Source organism: Corvus moneduloides, chromosome 1, assembly GCF_009650955.1.
Source record: "Corvus moneduloides isolate bCorMon1 chromosome 1, bCorMon1.pri, whole genome shotgun sequence".
Classification (NCBI taxonomy): Eukaryota; Metazoa; Chordata; class Aves; order Passeriformes; family Corvidae; genus Corvus; species Corvus moneduloides.
Genome location: NC_045476.1, coordinates 162,416,481 through 162,435,342, shown reverse-complemented (window position 1 = coordinate 162,435,342; position 18,862 = coordinate 162,416,481). Strand labels below are relative to the sequence as shown.

The window sequence follows — 18,862 nt, the reverse complement described above, 5'->3', positions numbered from 1 at the left end:
TTGCCTTCCAACATCAAATCAAATCACAGTGCCATGCATTTGTACACTGAATTTTACACACATGGGTGATTCTATTGAAAATCAGTGGGAGAATTTGTGTGGAAAATTTAACATGCCTGTAAGTGTTTGCATTATTGATGCCTCAGCAATTAAAATATTATTTTTCTAGTATTTGGTGCTTTTTTGCTGCTGCATGTAAGTCCCATGGTATTACACACGCAATTATTTTAACAAATGTTTTGAGGGTGCTACTGATGTAACTTCCCAGAGCAGGGAAAGGTCATTACTACTGGCCTTGCAAATTAAAAGTAGCTTTTGCCTTATCAGAAAACATCTTTAGTTAAATCAACAAGTGCACGGGTTTCTCAGTGTGAGAAATAGTCTAATGAGCAATTTGCCTTTTCATAAAGGACTTGATATCATTCCCATTGTGTTAATCATTGGTGTTTTTACAAATTGTCCCAAATCATGACTAATTCCATAGAAATGTTCAGAGCAGACGTGATTCTGGGGAAAGCTGTCGTTTGCCACTCAGTCTGGCAGAGATGGTGGGACAATCTGACTTAGCAGATTCTGTGTTAACCATAAATCAGTATTTGGAGGCAGTGCCATTCATCTTATGTAGCACCATAAGAGCAGCACAAGTTCCCGCTGATTTTTTTTCTCCATGGTGTGGATGTATGTTTCAGGTAAATGTCTGTGACTCTTTTTTTCTGGTTTTCATGTTGAAATTAAAAATTAAATTACTTTTCTTCCACCACCAGTTTATTACAGCTTAGATGGAAACTTAAACTGTGCTAATTTGAACTTTTTATGTTACGTTATGTCATGAGATTCTTTTGTGGATATCTTTTGGTGGCCTTTACGTGTGTGGAAAATTAAGTATCTAAGATGAATAAAGTTTGGGAAGCAGTTCTTAGAAATCTAATTTTAAGTGCATAATATATAAGCTTGGGCTTTCTAGTGGTACTACCTTTGTCCCTATAGTATATATTTGTTTGAAAGGGAAAGAAGAAAAACAACTAGCAAAGTAGTAACCTCAACTCTCTACGTTACTTGGCTCTGGATTTCTTTTAGATCAATTGTTTCCTTTTAAGAAACAAACCCACAACTTTCTGTGTATTATGTCTGTATTGAGCAATATCTGTATATATTTGTTACTTCAGCTGAGAACTGGCTTGGCTGCCCTGTGATGCACATACCCTGAGGAAATAAATGTTTTTCACTAGTTCCTCCCACACACTTTTTATTTTCCAGGGAAGCACTTTCTAATTCTAGATCTGGATGCTGCTAATGTTTTGAATCACTCATCAGGGTTTTCAGCGCTTACTTGTTTTTGCCATTAAATGTATATTATCAGTAATAAAGGTTCATTTCAGAATCCTTTAACCCTTCTCCTCCTTCAAAATAACAAATCCATATAACTAGGGAAATTTTTAGTTTGCTTTCATGGGACCAACAGGATTTCAGGCAACTTGCTTTGTAAGATGTCTGTTTTGAGTTCAAATATAAGTCCCTGGCTTCTACTTATACAGACTTCTTCTGTGTTCTGTTCTAGGTTGGGTTTTTTTTTTCTTTTCCTAAGGATTTCCAGCTAAATAATCTGCACCTGTAAAATCGGGTATGTTCTGCAGCTGGTTCCTTAGGGAGGTTATCTTGTCTTCATAACAAGAATAATAGTTAATTTGCTCTTAAGTTTTTTGGATGTTTGAGTATTTTGACATTAGTTAAGAAAATATCCTAATGAATTCTAAATGTTTGTTTCAGATTGCATGTTTCATCCTGTATTGAGCACCTGCTGCTGAGAGCTGGAAAGTCTACTTAGGGTATGTACAGCTAATGATTTCAATTTCACACAGAGGTTATTCTGGGTAAAGCAGGTCAAGATGAGATGTTGTTGTTCTTTCCTTGTAATTATTGTTGAAAATCCTGATTGTTAAACAGTGGGTGTTAAAACAGAATTTTTTTTTTTTTTTTTTCTCCTGAGCCTCCTGGAACTGGCTTTTCTCTGACAGCCTGTTCATGGTCCTTCCATTCAGCCTGAGGGTACAGAGGTGGGCAGACCTGTGCAGCAGTTAATTTATGGTGCGTGGGAGGAGTTTATAAGGTGTTTTATCACCTGCCAAAGTCCCTTGGCTGAAAATTGTCTGGCCAGTCCCATGTGCTGCCTTTTGAAGCAACATACTAGTAATTCTCTGTTCTCATGTTCTGCTTTTCTGTAGTACAGAAAAAATGGGTCTTAATAAAGTAAAATCTTTGCTATAGGGGCACTTGGCCTAATCTGAAGAAGTTTAACTGAAAGCAGGAGTAGAGAAGTTACAGTCACAGTATTCTTTGTACTATAGGAATTTATTTCTGTTCTGCATATTTTTTGATTCCTTTTGACCCCACCCCTCCCAGGGTGGATGTTTATACTTGCAAACTTAAGTTTTACTCCTTAGTATAGTTGGTATTTCTAACTTCTGCCTTTATTGCTGCTCATGTAGATGGATGTTTGGAATATTCTTACGTTTGAGTGTGGCTAGAATAACTTGTTGGATCCTTATTTTTTCTTTGTGGTTTGGTTTCCCCCCCCCTTCTGCAACCTTCCCTGTGGCTGGTGGTTTGGGAACATGTATTAAATTACTGGGGTTTTTTTTCCTATTGCTTAGGCACTGGCAGGTAACAAAATTCATCTCCTGCTACTTCAAGAGCACTTTTGAATCTAACTTGTGCTTGTGGTTACCCTTATTTAAAACTTCCATATCACCTGCTTTAGAGTCGTTAATGTTCTTGCCTGGACTGTGATACACTTGAGAACAAAGGAGATGTGGCTGCTTGCATTTCACATGGAGCAGGCCCCTAATAGGACTTCAGGCTGTGATCTTGTATCCATATTTTCATCTTCAGGAATCAGTAGAGGGTCATTTAATGTTTCCTGACCATCTAAATTTGCAGGGGTAGGTATCTTTATTCTTCAGTAGCTTAATTCTGGATGTCGTCAGCCTTTTTAAAACTTCTGTTTTCAAGTTTATGGTGAATAATTGCTTCTCCTTTCCAATTTCTCCCTTCCCTCTTCTGGTATGGGATAATGTTTGTTTATATTACGCAGTTAGTTTTTTCCAAGGAATTCCGTCTACTCTCATCACTCCGAAAGACAAGTCTGAATGGTTTAAAAAATAGTAGTATTCTGTTTTGTCACTTAAATGGGAAAAAACCCAAAGTATTTCAGTTGGAACCAGTACTGATATTTTTATCAGTTAAAACCAAAATTTGTGGCCTTATGCCTCATGTTCATTCTGACTTATGATTCAGATGGAAACCCAGACACTTGAAAAATATTTCCTCGACATGGAAAACTAATAGTGTGGGAAATCCAGAAAACAAGGAGTTGGGGGGGTGGGAGCAAAGCATTTTATCGTATATAAAGGTGTGCAAATCAGATCTGTGATTTCAGGGGGTTTTAAATGCTTCCTTTAATTTTGTTTGACCTTTTGAAAGGAACAGCTCTGACTGTTGTGATGTCACAAGCGAAAAAGTGCACTTGTATGTTTTGTGAACTGAAGCCATTTGCTCCCTGGAGTACATGGTTCCAAGTGAGTCATATCCTGGTAAAACCATGACAACAAAGTATTTATTGGTTTGTTAGGTAAATATCTTGCAGTACCTGCCTAGATAAGACTTTATAGAAAACCAGCTCAGTGAATAATAAGGTTGTGAAATATAACGTAGAGTAAGAGGAAACAGTGAAAAATTATAGATGTAAATTGCAAGTACTTCTGACTTGTCAGGTTTACATTGAAGTCTGTGTTTTTTGGGTTTTTTTTCTGGCTGAGGATTTGGTAGGAGGAAGGAATTAGTGCTACTTGCTCTTTGAAAGTAGTATTGTATATGCAAATACTGAAATGACAGTTTCAGTGGAAGTGACAAAAAAATGTACTGCTTTATAAACTGTTACTTTTTGTATTCTTATTGCAAAAAGTCAAGCTGTTCCTTGGACCATGAAAGTCTTTTCATTATGTGATCACATGCTTTGTTCACAGAATCACGATCTGTTTACTCCCAAAATACCCTGTCTATTCATGGCAGTCTTCAAGCCCTCCTCTTACAGGATGGAGTTTTCCTGTTAAGTGTGCTGTGGTAGTACTGCCTTCACCCATTCATCTTATGGCTTTATTAGTATTTGTACTGGATGGAGTCACAGAACTTAAGATGAAAGGTTTCAGCTTTGGGTCTGTGCTCTGACATGCCTGCTTTTGTTGTAGCATTTAAAATTTGCACTCAGAGCAGATCTCTTGCTGATTTGAACAGCACCTGAAATCACTTGGCAGTTCTGTGTTTAACTTCCCAGGTAGCAAGGCATAAAAGAAAGCAGGAAACTTGACAAAATGACTCTGCTAACATCATCCAAAATCCCTGAATGCCTGGAGAAAAGGAGGCTCAGGGGGGACCTTATTGCTCTCTACAACTCCCTGACAGGAGGGTGTAGCCAGGTGGGGTCAGTTTCTTCTCCCAGGTAACAAGGGACAGGATGAGAGGAAATGGCCTCAAGTTGCATCAAGGGCAGTTTAGATTATGTGTTAGGAAAAATGCATTCACCAAAAGAGTGGTTAAGCATTGGGACAGGCTGCCCAGGGAAGCGGTTGAATTCCCATCCCTGGAAATATTCAAAAGATGTGTAGATGTGACACTTGGTGACATGGTTTAGCAGTGGCCTTGGCAGGGTTGGTTGATGCTTGGACTCAATGGTCTTAGAGATCTTTTCCAACCAAAATAATTCTATGATTCTCAATTAGTGAGTGCAGAAGACACATTATCAATAGGAAGAGATTATAAGCAGCAGTTCTGTTTAGCTTTATAATTCTGACTTATTCTTCAGGCCAGTGTTTGAGCAGGGAATTGGGGCAGGCATTCTGTAGATAAAAGTATGTCTACTTATTGTGTGATTTCAAAGATGCTGGTCAGCCACTGACAGTAGGTGCAGCAGCACTTCCACCTAAGGGGTGGCTTCCAAAGGATGTTCTCTGGATTGTATCTCTACTGCAAACACTTCAGGTGCTTTCCAACTTCACGGTTTTATTTCAGGTGGAATTAAACTCGTATTGGATGAGAAATCTTGTTGTATCCAGCATAACACTTGTTTAAATACAGTATTGCAGATAGAGAAATTAATGTTCCTTTTTATCTTTTATGGTTAGAAATATTTTCCTAGTGAAATCTCAAAGATTGGGGTTCTTTATGTAGTTTGGATGTTATGCATGTTTTAATTTTGTTTTTAATACATTCGGGGCTTTTTTCTTGATACAAAATTCGTTTCAGAAGATTTCAGTTGGCACTTTAAGGTGTAAAGAACAACCACTCTCTTCTCAAGTATAAAGCTAATTAATGGATGTTGCTCCTTGCCAGTAAGACCTACATGCTTATAGCTCCTCCTGGCTTCTGGAAGTGGAATTTTGCTGGGCGTCCTGACTGGTTTGTTATTCTGGACTTCTGGGTCATTGCAGAGAGATTTACTTTGCCACAAAGGTTATGATAAACTTCAGCTTCTTCCAGGCAGGCTAGGCTCACACGTGTGCGAGTTCAGTACAGAACATCCTCTTCTCTCAGGCTGGGCCCTTCCAAGGGCTCTGTGCTCTGTCTGTGCTGACAGGCACCACCGGGGTTTTCAGAGCAATGAATGTGGATGTAAGGAACACAAACCACTCCATGTGGTGCCTGACTCCTTTCTGAGCTCTGTCCTGGCTTTTGCTTGGAAAATAGCTGATACTCCTCAGCCTGTCCCCAGAGCAACTGTTGTCTCTTACAGGGAAGTAAGTGGGCTTGGGGAAATAAATTTCAGTGTTTGGGGTATTCTCCTTCATTGTCTCATCCCTCCGTGGAGTTCAATAAAACTTCAGCCTGCCTGGAGTATCTTGGAGTATGTTATCGAGGTAGAATGAAGTAGAGTTTGTCTTCCCTCTGAAGGTGCCAAAGGTCTTCTGTATACCAAACAAAATATTTGTTTTGGTTGTTAGCCCTCTGGTAAATGTGAATAGGGAAACATCGAGCAGAAAACAAAGTCTGACTCTGTAAATGGTACTGCTTTGTAATGCAGCTTGGATGGGCCTGTAGCAGCACATTCTGATGATGCCAGGGATAGCCATACAGTGCTGGTGCTGCTCCTTTCCAGGCTGTTTGAATGGCAGATTTAAATAATGATATTCTAGTTAATATTTGAAGTAAAGTTTGTAGCTCTGCTTCTTTGAGAACACATACCTTGCTCAGTGGTAATGTATAGTTGGCCTTTGATCCTGCATCTTGGTTAATGGGCTATAGTCTGTACTGGCTGTTATTTACTGCAGGAAATGCACAAAAATGTTTAACATTGGCCTAGGAAAGTTTCTAAAACAGCAGGATATTCTGAATCTTTGAACAAAACCATTCTTGTACAAAATAATCAATGATAATGTGCTCCTCACTGCTAGGTGGTAGATTTCTTAACTTTCCAGTATGTCTGGATTTCAGATGCTTAATGAATCAACTCCCTATCAGTCTTGCTCATCCAAGTATGTTACCTTGATTTTGTAAAAAGAAAACCTGAAGAGAATTTTCTGAAAACATAAAAAGACCAAAATTCAAACCAGATGGATTCAAAGCTTTTCAAGGCTTCAAAATTTCATTTTTACCTCTAAAACTGAGTGAGGCTTTCCAGTCTTCCTGTTCTCTTTAATGGCAGTGTTTGTTACTGGTGTAGCATCTTGAGTTGTAGTTACAGGACACGTTATAATGAGTGTCCTTACAAGAGAAGGAACATTAGGGGATACAAACGTACTGACCTGTCATAAAATATTTGGGGAAAAAAACCAAAAAAGGCCAGCTTGATAGGCAGCAGGATCAGCAAGTGACAGCCCAGGGGCTGCTAAGGTTGGTTTGTGTGTGCTGTGGTAAGGGAAGGATCTGGGTTATTTCCTGGCAGACATTCATGGAGAACTTCCTCTGAAGGGAAGCGGGCTCAAGTGCACTTCCTGAAGTGTGTTTTAATTAGTGCCTCAGAGGCAGGGAATTTCACTCCTGGTATTTTACCCTAGCCCTTATCAGCACTGTACAAAGTAAAACCATTACTTGTCTCCCTCCTGTTTGGCACACCCTGTTGACAAGTACCAACATAAAACTGCTTTTATATTTATTTTCCCCCTTATCTCAGTAGTCTCATTAGAATCACAAAATACTCAAGTTTGAAGGGACGCACAAGGATCATCTAGTCCAGCTCTAAAGTGAATGGCCCATATGGGGATCAAACCCACAACCTTGGTTTTATCAGTATCAAACCCTGACCAACTGAGCCAATAGTCCTTGTTCCCTTTTGATTTACTAAACCCTTTCTGTTTTCTCTGGTATTACTGTCTTGCTCATAATCTCATTCTGTTCATGCAATGTTGGTTATTCTTGCTTAGTTTTAAAGCTGATGGAAAACCATGGGATGATGCTGGAGGCCTGTGATGTGACTCCTTTCCTTCTCGTGAGTTTCTAAAACTCATCAGTTATTTGTGAACACCCAGTGTAAAATGTTTCAAATCAGCCTGATTCCCCTTCATGCATGGATGCCTGTAGATAATTTGGTTTGGTTATTCTCTATTCCTTTGAGACATTGCATAGGTCTTCCTGATGCATCACAATTCCTTAGATGCCAATTTCTTTTGAAACTACTGCATTTTTGAAAGAATGCAGTGTTTTCATGTGCTTGAGTTTCATGAAATCCATTTTCAATAACAAGAATTAGAATTTTTTTTTTTATGCTTTTGTGTCCTGCCTACACTTACTGCTGTCTTGGGTATAGAGTAGGACTATGAAAAGTGATTTCTTTTATTTCTTTTTGACCAGTAGCTGTGTATCAGTACTTTCTTTTCCAGGCAAGAAGTAAAGCAGACAACTTGAATTCCCTGGCAAGAATCTAGACAAATGCAGCTTGGGCAGCATTTTTTTATTAAGAAGGAGGAAGAATGCACAAGGAGACAGTAAGAGTCTATAACCGCACCTGAAAATGAATGCGTTAAATGAGATGAAAGCTTCCGTACCAAGAGGGAGCCTTGATCACCTAGCAGGAGTTAATAGCTGTTCCAGGTGCCACTGAAATGCTGCCCTTTAACAACAAGTGGAAGGTTTATTGTTAACAGTCCACTCCCAGCTGTGTTTTGGAAGGTGCAGTCTTTAAATTGCTAACCAGGTTTCCCATTAAAAAAAAGGTCATTTCTTATTTTAGTATTTAGATTGTGCAGAGCAAAAGGGCTCATAAAAAGCCATGGTTGTCAACAGGACTCCGAGTTTGGCATTCCAGGTTATTTTTGTATGTATTGTAAGCAGGTGGCTGTGCTGTCATTTCCCTCTTTCAGGATCAGTCTACCCAGCTGAACTTTTAGGATAGGAAGGTAAAAGCTTGGCAGAATTGTAGAGAGTTTTAAGGTCCAAAGGAATTGGGACGCTGTAATCATCGAGTTCTTCCTTCAGCCTATTCCTTTATTCTAAATGATCTCTGTTAAGAGCAATATCCAAAAGGAGTGGTAGGATTTTTCTAATAGTAAAAATACATGAGTAATATACTTCCTTCTGTTTCTCAAACTCTTTTTGTGTTGTTTTGCTAGCAGTAGTATTCCTGGTAGTCTAAACCATATTGTATCCTAGTTATTTTAAACAGAACAATTCAGCTGTATTCCTATGCCTTTAATGTGGCTGATGCTGACTCTCGTAAATCCCTCTACATATAAATTTGCACTGGACTTTTAATATGGTGAATAATTTACCTTAGAAGCCTCTGCATAATTATTTTTGGTTGGAAAAAATCCCAAGCAAGCAGGATGTAAATTTGCACCTCCCTTTTGTGTGATGTTTGGGGGTCTGTATGAATCCTTCTTAGATACCTTAAAAAAACTTCCTAGGCATTGGATGTATTCATATCCAGTTTGAGACTTATGCTTCTACTTTATGCTAAATCCTAAACAGGAGTGACCCTAAATGAAGGTGGTCATTGAACAGTGACTTCTGCATCTTCTTTTTGGGGGAGGCAGTTTTTTTGGTGACTTTGTTTTTAATTTGAGGCCCACTTTCTCTAGCAGATCTGTAAGTAGTAAGTAGTCAATGATCTGTAGGAATGTAAGTAGTGAATGAAGAATAGAACATTTGGTGTTGGTGGTGAAATCTGGGCTTCAGTTCAGAGTTTTCCTCTTGATAAGGTCTGAAGAGAAGCCAAGCCAAAGCTACCTGGAAGATTTTCTTTGTGGGGGTTGTATGTGTGTATAAACATATGTGGTGTGAAACTTTCACCAGCTATTCTTCAGCTCTTTAAAGGGAAGGGTTAAGTAAGAGCTCCATAATAAATCCAGAGTTAGTGACATAAAAATCACTGAATCCTGATATTAATACAAGGAATTTGTGGTTTTGGTGTTAACTTTTGGTAATAAACACTTCGATTTGAAGACATTAACCTAATGCAGCTCTCCCCCCATAAAGGAGAAAGGAGGACATAAGGGAAACAGTAAATTACTTTGCTTAGTGTCCTGAAGGTCTCTGTATTCATATATCCATATGTCCAAAGAAACCACGGAGTGCTGCTGCCATCTCTGCATTATCTGTGTACCAGGAATGTGAGAAGTAGGGGTCAGAAGATGCCAGTTTAGCTTTTCTGACTAAAACTCTCACTGAAGAATTAAAGAAGATGTGTGATTGTCATATTCAGGGAAGCATCACAGATTGAAAAAGTAGCTGAAATGTACAAATAGAGAGTTAATTTTTCTGTTGGCATCTAACGCTTTTCTGATGGAAGTTCTGCATTCCGTAATTTTTAGTGGGCAAGGTGTGGAAGCACCGAGGTGGGGAAAGAGTGTTGCACTCAATTGGATGGCTCTACAAAGTCACTTCTTTCAAATTCCTCACCTGGTTTATATTTTTAAAGAAAACATTTAATTCCTCAATTTGCATTTGAACTGTGAAATATTTTTGTCAGAAGAAACCTTAATTTCTATGTTATTTTGGTGAGCTAGGTGGAGTTTAAAATCGTTGCTTTAGTATGTACCTCTTTTTTCTGTTTTTTTTGAAATAATTTTTCAAGATAAATTAGTGTGAACCTGTGGACATTTGAAAAGCAGTTTGTAGGAAGGACACAAAGTTTGGCCTCAGGTCTAAAATTTTTCTAGTTAATTCTGGAAGATTACAGAAGCTGAACAAAAGGCTGGTTGCTTTTGGGGTGGTAGAATTGCTATTTTTCTCAGACTCTCAAGTGGCAGCAATGTAGAATTTCTGCAAATTGGCCCAATTCAGTGAATCCTGGTTTTCATGTCTTCAAGCATCCATGTTTCTGTGTAGCTGATCTGGTGACTAATTGAGGTCACACATAGTCTGTTCAGAAAATCCTGGTAACTTTCCATTTTCTTATTTTTACAGTTCTCTTGTATCATTAAAATTGCCTAAAATGTGTTTTGAAGCAAGGACATATCTTAATCTGCCTGCTGTATCTCAGATTTCTGAAGAATGCAGAAATTTGAAGGAGGGATGGGGTCAGGGATGTGAACAGCCCAAGGACAAGAAAACATCTCCAGTCCTACGATACTCCTTGTGGTAAAAAGAGAAATATACAGGAAAAATATGGGCTTGGATGATGTAAATAATGATACACATGAGCCATTTGTAACTTAAATGTGGTGGTCGTTCACAAATATTTGTTAAAATCAGGAGGTGTTAAAAGAAATTACATTGAAATATTCATCTGTAACTGCTGAGGCTGTTGGTAGTGCATGTTGATATTTATTGTGTTTTGTGGTTTATAATATATACTTTGTACATAGCTTCTGATACATTTTTAACTCCTACACTGACTGCAAATTAAATATTGATTTGTGCATTGCTGGGTTTGAGCTTCAAAGCACTTCTGAGTTGTGGTTAATTGATCTCCAAACTAACACATGGAGGTTCTGAGACCAAGGCATCTGAATTACAAATTACTGTATGTCCTACACATGTGGTTCATGTATTTAACCAGTTTCACAGACTTAAGATTAACTAGTTTTGTTGTGCAATTTGTTCTTTGAAATGCCTGTAAATATGAAGGGAAAATAAGAATAGAACAAAGTAAGACATAAGCTACCGCTGGCAAGTTTTCTAATACAAAAGTAATTTTATTTGCATGTAAAATATTTGAAAATTGCACACTTTTACCATTGACACTGTTCCTCTTGTGTCATTCAGTTTCCTAAAGACCTCAAAAGTCCTTGATTTTTCTGGAGCTTTCAGTCACAAATGTCAGTATTTAGGCAGTAATGAGGGCTACAAATCCAGGAATGTTCCAAAGATAGGTTTCCACTCACTTATTCTCACGACTTAATACACAGGAATTAAATAAATTTAATCATCTGTCATGTTTTACTTGAATGAGAGGATTTTGCCCTAAAAATAAATTTTTTTAGCTGCTGTCTGAGGCCATGAGAGTTGTTTTTAATACTTTATGCTACATAAAAGTATTTGGATGTGTGTTATTTGGTTCTTAATAATGTTACAGTTGGCCAGAGGACAACAGATGTAGCGCCGTCCACTAGCAGCTTATAAGGAGAGAAAGGTGTCCATTCATGATCTGTATGGGAGGGAGCATCTTTAAAACTGTTCTGTGGAAAAAAGTCTGTATTTGCTTAACCCCACTGCAAAACCCAACGTATTTGCGTTTTGAATGACCATAGTTTTAGGGTTTGGCATAGAGGCTGAGGAGACAATGAGGAGTCAAATCCTGTGGAACTTAAAAGTCCTGGCAGAATAAAGTCAGTCCTTTGTTTCTCAGTGTATCTTGGTATTTTTGTACTTTGAGGAAGATATGGAGGAGTTGGAACTTGGTAATATTAGTATTAACTTCTTCAAAAGCCAAACTTTTCAGAAATGGACATTCTGGATGTAGGACACTTCAGGAAGGTGAAACTCAGTGGTTTTTGCATTCAAGTGCTTTGGCAAGAGCTTTTGGGTTGAGTGGCAAAATCACTGCCCAGCCTCAAAGCTGCACTTTGTGATTTTTTTGAACAGTGTCTAATTAATTTGTAGACTTTAAATTTTAGAGCTGTAGGTTATTAGTAAAGCTGTTGACATTGTCTAATGTCTACAGACAGATGTGACAATGTCTTAATTAGAAAATTCTGTGTGGGAAATACCTAAAATCTTGTTGGTTTTGTTTTTTCTGAGGTGGACTAAATGAGTTTTAGCTGGTACACTGTAGTCATACATCACTGGGTTAAGGCTTTTAGTGTCTGTTCTCTGTCAGAGGTAGTTTGGACCAGACGATGCCCTTGTTCCCTACGCAGAAACTCCCTTGGACAGGATGAAACCACTGCAAGTCACCACCGCTGACATCCCACTTTGCCTCTCTCTATGGTTGTTTATTTATGACAATATTGTCTGTTACATTGGTTTCCTAAATAACGAGGTTTGTGCTGCTTGCCATCTCACTGTTATCCTCTCCCCCATATTTTTTTTGGCCATAAGCGGGTTCCTACCAAACTCTGCACAGAGGCAGAAGCTTCAAACCACAGCTGAATGGAGCTGCTGATTTCAGGCTGCCAACAGCAGCATTCACACCCAGGATTATGGAATCATTTAGGTTGGAAAAGACCTCTGAGATCGTAAGTTGCAGAGGTCTTTTCCAACGCAGATGATTCTGTGATTTTCCCTTGGATATCCCCCAAACTTGGTACACTTGGAACTTTGAACCATCCAGAGCACTCTGAAGGAGGGGGTTGGGGAGTCAGGTGAGTTTCATGAGCTGTGCTGGCTTTGGGATAAAGGGACCACAGCGATGCTGGTGGTGCCTTCTCCTTGCTCAAGGGTGTTCTGAACACTGCCACGGAGTTGAATATAAGGGTGTGTGGTAAATAATGCTTTGTTAATCTATTCAGAAAATTTTCTCAATTTTAATTTTAAGTTTGGCATTTTATAAGAATGTGCTGAAGTATTTTAATATTTTAAGGAGGCAAAATCATGTTGGTGGTGAGGTACCGGCAGAGGTTGCTCCGAGAAGCTGTGGATGTCCCATCCCTGGAAGTGTTCGTGTTCAAGGCCAGATTGGATGGGGCTTGGAGCAACCTGGTCTAGTGGAAGGTGTCCCTCCCTGTGGTGGGTGGGTTGGAACTTGGGTGACCTTTAAAGGTCCCTTCCAGCCCAAACCATTCTGAGATTCCAGCCTTGCTGGATTACTGGGGAATGCTTTAGGCATCTGAAAGACCTAATCCAGCTGGGTCTGTTCCAAGGACCTGAGGAGTTCAGAGGTCAGAGTTGCCCAGTATAACCCAAACTCTTCTAGCAGATTTCTGTGGTTTTTCTCTTGGCTATGGAGGCACACTTCATAGATTTCCTTTGGGCCTCATGACTTTTGTTCCTCTGTGATTCAGGAATTGGGGAAAAAGGAGATAAATGGATTTAGTTAAATTGCGTTGAGGTGGCAGCAGAGTTAACATCTGTGTCACTTTGGTTGAAAATAATTCTTTTTGGTCCTTTGAACTTCCTGTGGTTTGCTCTGAGCTTTCAGTGTCCTGTTATTAAGAACTTGTGCATTTCTTCTTCTGTGGGGCTGCAGCAGACAAATACAAGTAGAAATTATTCCAGCTCCAGTTCTCTGACAAGTCGTTTGCATATGCAGCCTGAAATTCCTTTGTACTGTCACAAATGCTTAGTTTGCAGGATGACAAAATAAATATTAACTGTACCAGAGCTGACACTGGCATAAGTACACACTGCAGTTCTCTAATTTGATCTCTTTCTTCATATCAATGAAAAAAGATGTGTTCAGAAGTTCCTGAAGTACCGGCATCCTTGTGCGGTACCTCCTTGATTTTGTGCCAGAATTACTTTAATATATTCAAGCAAATCTAAGTTTGTGTCCACTCTGAACCTGCTTAGATCTTGAAGGGCTTGAAAATGAATCTCTTTAATAATTATTGGAGATTAGAATAAGGTTTTTAATTTGGACCATTTTCTTTCTCATTTATGCCTCAAGCTTGAACTCACATGATATTTTTCAGGGTGAGTCTTATGATATGTTCAGGAGCAATTTGGAGAGGGAAGATTGGGGAACTGCAGACCTTGATGAACTCAATGTTTTTTCAATATTTTAATTTAAAAATTTTAATAAGCTTTGCATATGTATTCTGCACATTATGTGAGGCAGAATATATAGTTACAATGTATGCTAAATAATTTAATGTGCTTGGGGTACCTGACACTTCACACATGATAAATCGAAAACTAGAACATAGAGTAATTAGAAAATGTTCACCTTCTTCACGTTACTGAGGTTGGAAGAGCGTGAAACAACTGTCAGTTCAGCTCTGGATCATCATTGTGACTAAGTTCAGTTCTTTGTTCTCACTTGGGTGGGATTCAGTGGCATCTAACTCTGTCCAAGTTGGATCAGAAGCAGAGAAAGCTGGATCGGTTTCTTTTTGCTTATCTTCCTTGCTTCCATGAGCAATGAATGATCAGAAATGGAAAAGCTTTTTAGAGAATAATCCTCAAATAATATATCCTTACTTGAAATAACCAAAGAGGTGAGCTGGTGTTTTTTCATTCTTGTGAAATGGTGGGGAAAGGAATAAACTACAGTATCAGTGAAGAATTTTAAAAGCTTACCAGCATTTTTCTTGGTTTAGGCCTTATTACTGTTGCTGTCCTTTCTTACGGATTATACTGTGGTACAAAAGATTTACGTTTTTCTGCTTCCCAGTACTCATTGCTGAGGCAAAAGCCACATTTATACTGTACACTCCTTTGTGGTTTTGAATTCTTATCTTTGTGCAGAAAATATTTGTTCACTGAGTTCAGCCTACACAGGACTGTACCAAATACGCTTATATAATTAGGATATTTGTGGCTCTTTTCTGTTTATTCTTAAAGGACTGCATCATGATTTGCTTTATGCTCCAGCCAGCTTGGTTTACTGATAAGGAGTTGTTACACATCAGCAGGGTAGGTATTCACCATTAGTATTGCATTTTATATATCAACAAAGCAAGTTGAAGTAGGATGTAATTATAATAGTGTATATGCTATGTAATCCCTTGACATAAATGGAGAGACCTGTTACTGAAGTATTTGTACTTTTCAAGTGAAGCAGCGCTTTTTCTTAACATCAGCAGGAATAGTAAATTTCAGATTGTTTTAACAGTAGATGCATTTTGTATTTGATTTTTCTTTTCCAAGAAGTCATGTCTAGGTACAAAATTATAATAACTTTAAAATCCATTTCAAATAAACTTGTAATACTCTACTTAAATACTTACAAGGCAAGTCAGTTTCTAAGGGACTTAGTGATTCTTAGCTAAGAAAGTAATGAGTGTGCTTTGTGAGCAGCATGCTGTCAGGATTCCTCTCCCTGCCGCTGCCCTTTAAATTGGCTTGTTAGTTATTTACGAGGAAAATTGGTTTGACAGCCCTGAAGGCAGAAGTGTTCCATTCCCAGTACAAGTAGTGCTGTCGTGCTGTAGCCCTGGCCATGGGATGAGAGGAGCTGCTGCTTTGAGAATCAGCTCCAATCCCAACCTGGGACCATTTGGGTACCTCCAGCTCTGCGGCTGAGCTGTGGATGTGTCTGCTGAAACTTGAGTTATCTTGGAGCTTCAGACTGTCTGTAGAGACCTCCAAACATATTTATGTGGCAGCTTTCTGTCACTGTCTTTCCACCTTCTGTGGATAATTTAACTAGTTTAAATTGAGTTTTGGGCAGGGGTGTAAGGTGTTTGTTATTTCATCCTGGACCTAGAACGTGTTCTGTTCTGACCTGTGCCCTTATCCAACCTGAGTTTTCCCAGGAACCTACACAGGCGGTGTAAAGTGTATATAAATGAGAAGTTGTCTTTGCTGTCCTTGTTCCTTTTCCCTACTGTCTGTGGAGTTTGTCAGCATTGTACAAAACAGTGTTTTAGGAGATGTGATTTCAAAAATCACAGTCAGGGCTTGTGTAGGAAGCGTGACTTTGGTTAGCTGCTGGGGGGTAATTGCAGCATTAACTAAAACCCACAGCTTTTAGACTTAGAGTTTATAGCATATCTAATATTTATCTGCCACCCAACGTGTAATGAATCTTAAATCTTTCCGCAAGTATTTCTGGTGGTCTTAATCTGTTTCATGCCAGAGGCAGGGCGAAATAATGCTTTCAATTTTGTCAAATTAAGTTTTTACTGTGCATTAAATTGATTAAATAGAGCAGCAGATTAAGGCGAAAAATACTATCTTAAGTTGCAATTCAGGGCTGATAGAATCTTAATGATGCCAAGCTGAAATTTTTCAGTGGGTTGTGGAAATGAGAATCCATTAATCATATGTGCTCAACTTCGCATGGTGCCGAATTGGAAACAAACTTTGCCTTGTTCCCTTTGCTGAGATGAGTAATGGCTGAGCTGGGAAGGAGCAGCCAACGGGATATGGAAGCTGCACGTGTGTTGTGTTCTGTCAAACTAACTGGGTCTCCTGTTTGATCAGGTTCTTGCAGAGAACAGATGTGTTGGGGGGTTTCCTGTTACACCAGCGCTGCTGTCTTCTGAGTCGCTCTCCGACGGCTACATGACAGAACCAATTAGGAGAAGAAAGCCCGTCTCATGTTGTGTGCTGCAGTTCTGTCTGCACTCCTGTTCTCCCACTATCCCCTCTTTACCTTCATAATCTAGTGTTGTCAGTCATTTCTTTGGGTTTCTTTGTCCTGATGTATGTGTGTATTTTTCTTTGCCTGATTCTTTTTTTTTTATTCTGCCTGTGGTTTCTCCCTGCCTCACTTGTCATCTTTATTTGCTGTCTTAATTCATTTTATGTCTATTTTCCATCTGAAAAACTTTATAAAAGGGGTCAGAGAAAGCAGGGGAGATGCCAGGGAAAAGCTTTTTCTCTATTTCTGCTGGTGCATCAGCCTTGTGGTGTGAGGAGGGAACCAGCCTAACACAACTAACATGCTAACATGCAACATAATAAGAAAAAATAATTTTGTCGGTTTAGATGAATACATAATGTATTGCTCTGTAATGACTCTTCTGCCCTTTCTTGATTTGTTGTCTTTACTTCTGTTGCCCCTAAACTCCTGTTTACACCCTGACGTAGGCTCTGTGTCTTTTTGGCTTACAAAGAATTGTGTATTCTTGTGTAATGATAGAAATTTGGTTTTATCTCCTTGCTAATTCTTGTTGCCTTGTGTCTGCTGTGGTGTTCAACAAATAATTTACTTGATCTATATAGTTCTTGAATCAATGTGTTTTTGTAACCTTGGTTTTGGAAATATTTTTTGACTTTTTATTAAAAAAAAAAAAAAAAAAAAAAAACGAAAACACAGAAAACCACCAGAATGACAGCTTGCAGCATGTTGTACCTCCACTACAGTAACTGGAAGCGGTGTAATCTGTGTCCCTGGGAGGATGTGTAAGACTTGTGGAAACACCCAGATGACATTAAAGGAGTTGTTCCTGTGCATATGGTGGCGAATTTATTGGACTTTTTCTAGCACACTGAGTGTCCTCAGTTCTCTTATTTCTTACATGGTTAAGATCCAAAACTGTCATGTCTCACTGCAGAACTGATTTCAGCCTCTGTAGCTCTGGCTGTAAATGCCCATTTGTTGTGAAGGGATGCTGTGCTTCACTTTGAGAACAAGCTCCAGCTGAAGCAAATTCTTTCTCCATCCATAGTGTCACTGTTGGGCTAAGAAAACCCCGGTATTCTTATTAAAAATCTTATCTTATTATCTTATTTATTGGGGCAGGTTTCTGTACAGAGTAAAACTTGTGCAGCTGCTGTCAAACTCACTGTGAACACTTTGGAGTAATCCCACTGTGAGCAATAAAATGTTATTTCTTAGGCACTAAGTCACTTTTTTCATGGATGGAAGTGTTAAGCCTCCCCTCCCCCCCACCCCTTTTTTTTTTTTTTTTTTTTTTTTTAGGTAAGAACCATGTGTGTGCAAAGGTGATAATCTTGTTAAACTTCTGACAAACTATTTCGTATGTGTTCTTTACTGGAAAACTTTTAAATTTTTTCTCCCTTGCTCTGTGCTGGCTGCATCTGTTATCTTCAACCTCCTTTTACCCATCTGTAACTTCAAATAAGAAAAACTTAAAACTTCAATTCTAGCTCCTGAAAAACTGCTGTAACAATGGAATCCATGTGTGGGCCAGAACCATGGAAACAGCATAATTTTACAGTGGTGAAACATGAAAGGAAGTGACTCGCCCAACTTTCTAAGAATTTGTGTTTAAACAAAAAAGCCACCCAAAACATGCAAAGTACTGGTCTAGTATCCCAAAAAGAAACTTTGGGTATTTTTTCTGTTATATTGTTAATCTATTACTCTAAATCTTTCTAACTAGTTATCGTTTTAAAACCACATCAAACCCCTCACCTCACCCCCTCCCCCTCTAAAAAAACTCCCAAGAAAGCAGTTTTCTTTTACCGTGTGATCTGGGATGTGCAGCTCTGTTTTGAGCTTTTTAATATTTTGCCCGAGGTAATTTCTCCTCGTTCTCTCCCCTTCCTCGTTGTGCCCTTGGCACTCGTTTCTGTACATGGAAACACATCTATTTTACATTCTGGAGCACCTCCGTGCTCTGTGCTAAGTTCCTGTCATACCTAAAGCACAAACCAGCCTTCGCTGACATGCAGAGCTAATTTGTATTTCAGTGCAGGAACTACACAATCCTGTCGCCTTTTGAAGGCGTGGGTGACTTGTGGTGGCACATTGTGTGTCACAAGTCCTTCACAGAAAATGACAAGGGAGCTTCAATCATAGCAAGCAATGTCAAGACAATGTTTCTTGAAAGAAAAACATCCACTAAAGCTATCACTTGGAAGAACAAGCACTCTGTAGTACACGTAGGGGGTAGCAACACACGTATAGAATACATGTCTG

At 38.9% G+C, this 18,862-nt stretch overlaps 1 protein-coding gene across 2 annotated transcripts in view; it reads left to right on the top strand.

The window, feature by feature from the left end:
- The window catches only part of PTK2 (protein tyrosine kinase 2), a 193,975-nt gene that overhangs the window by 13,748 nt on the left and 161,365 nt on the right, over positions 1–18,862 (top strand). For both annotated transcript variants that reach the window (XM_032134352.1, XM_032134343.1), the window contains exon 2: positions 1,768–1,826. The gene's annotated coding sequence lies outside the window, so the exon portion shown is untranslated. The remainder of the gene's footprint in view (positions 1–1,767; positions 1,827–18,862) is intronic.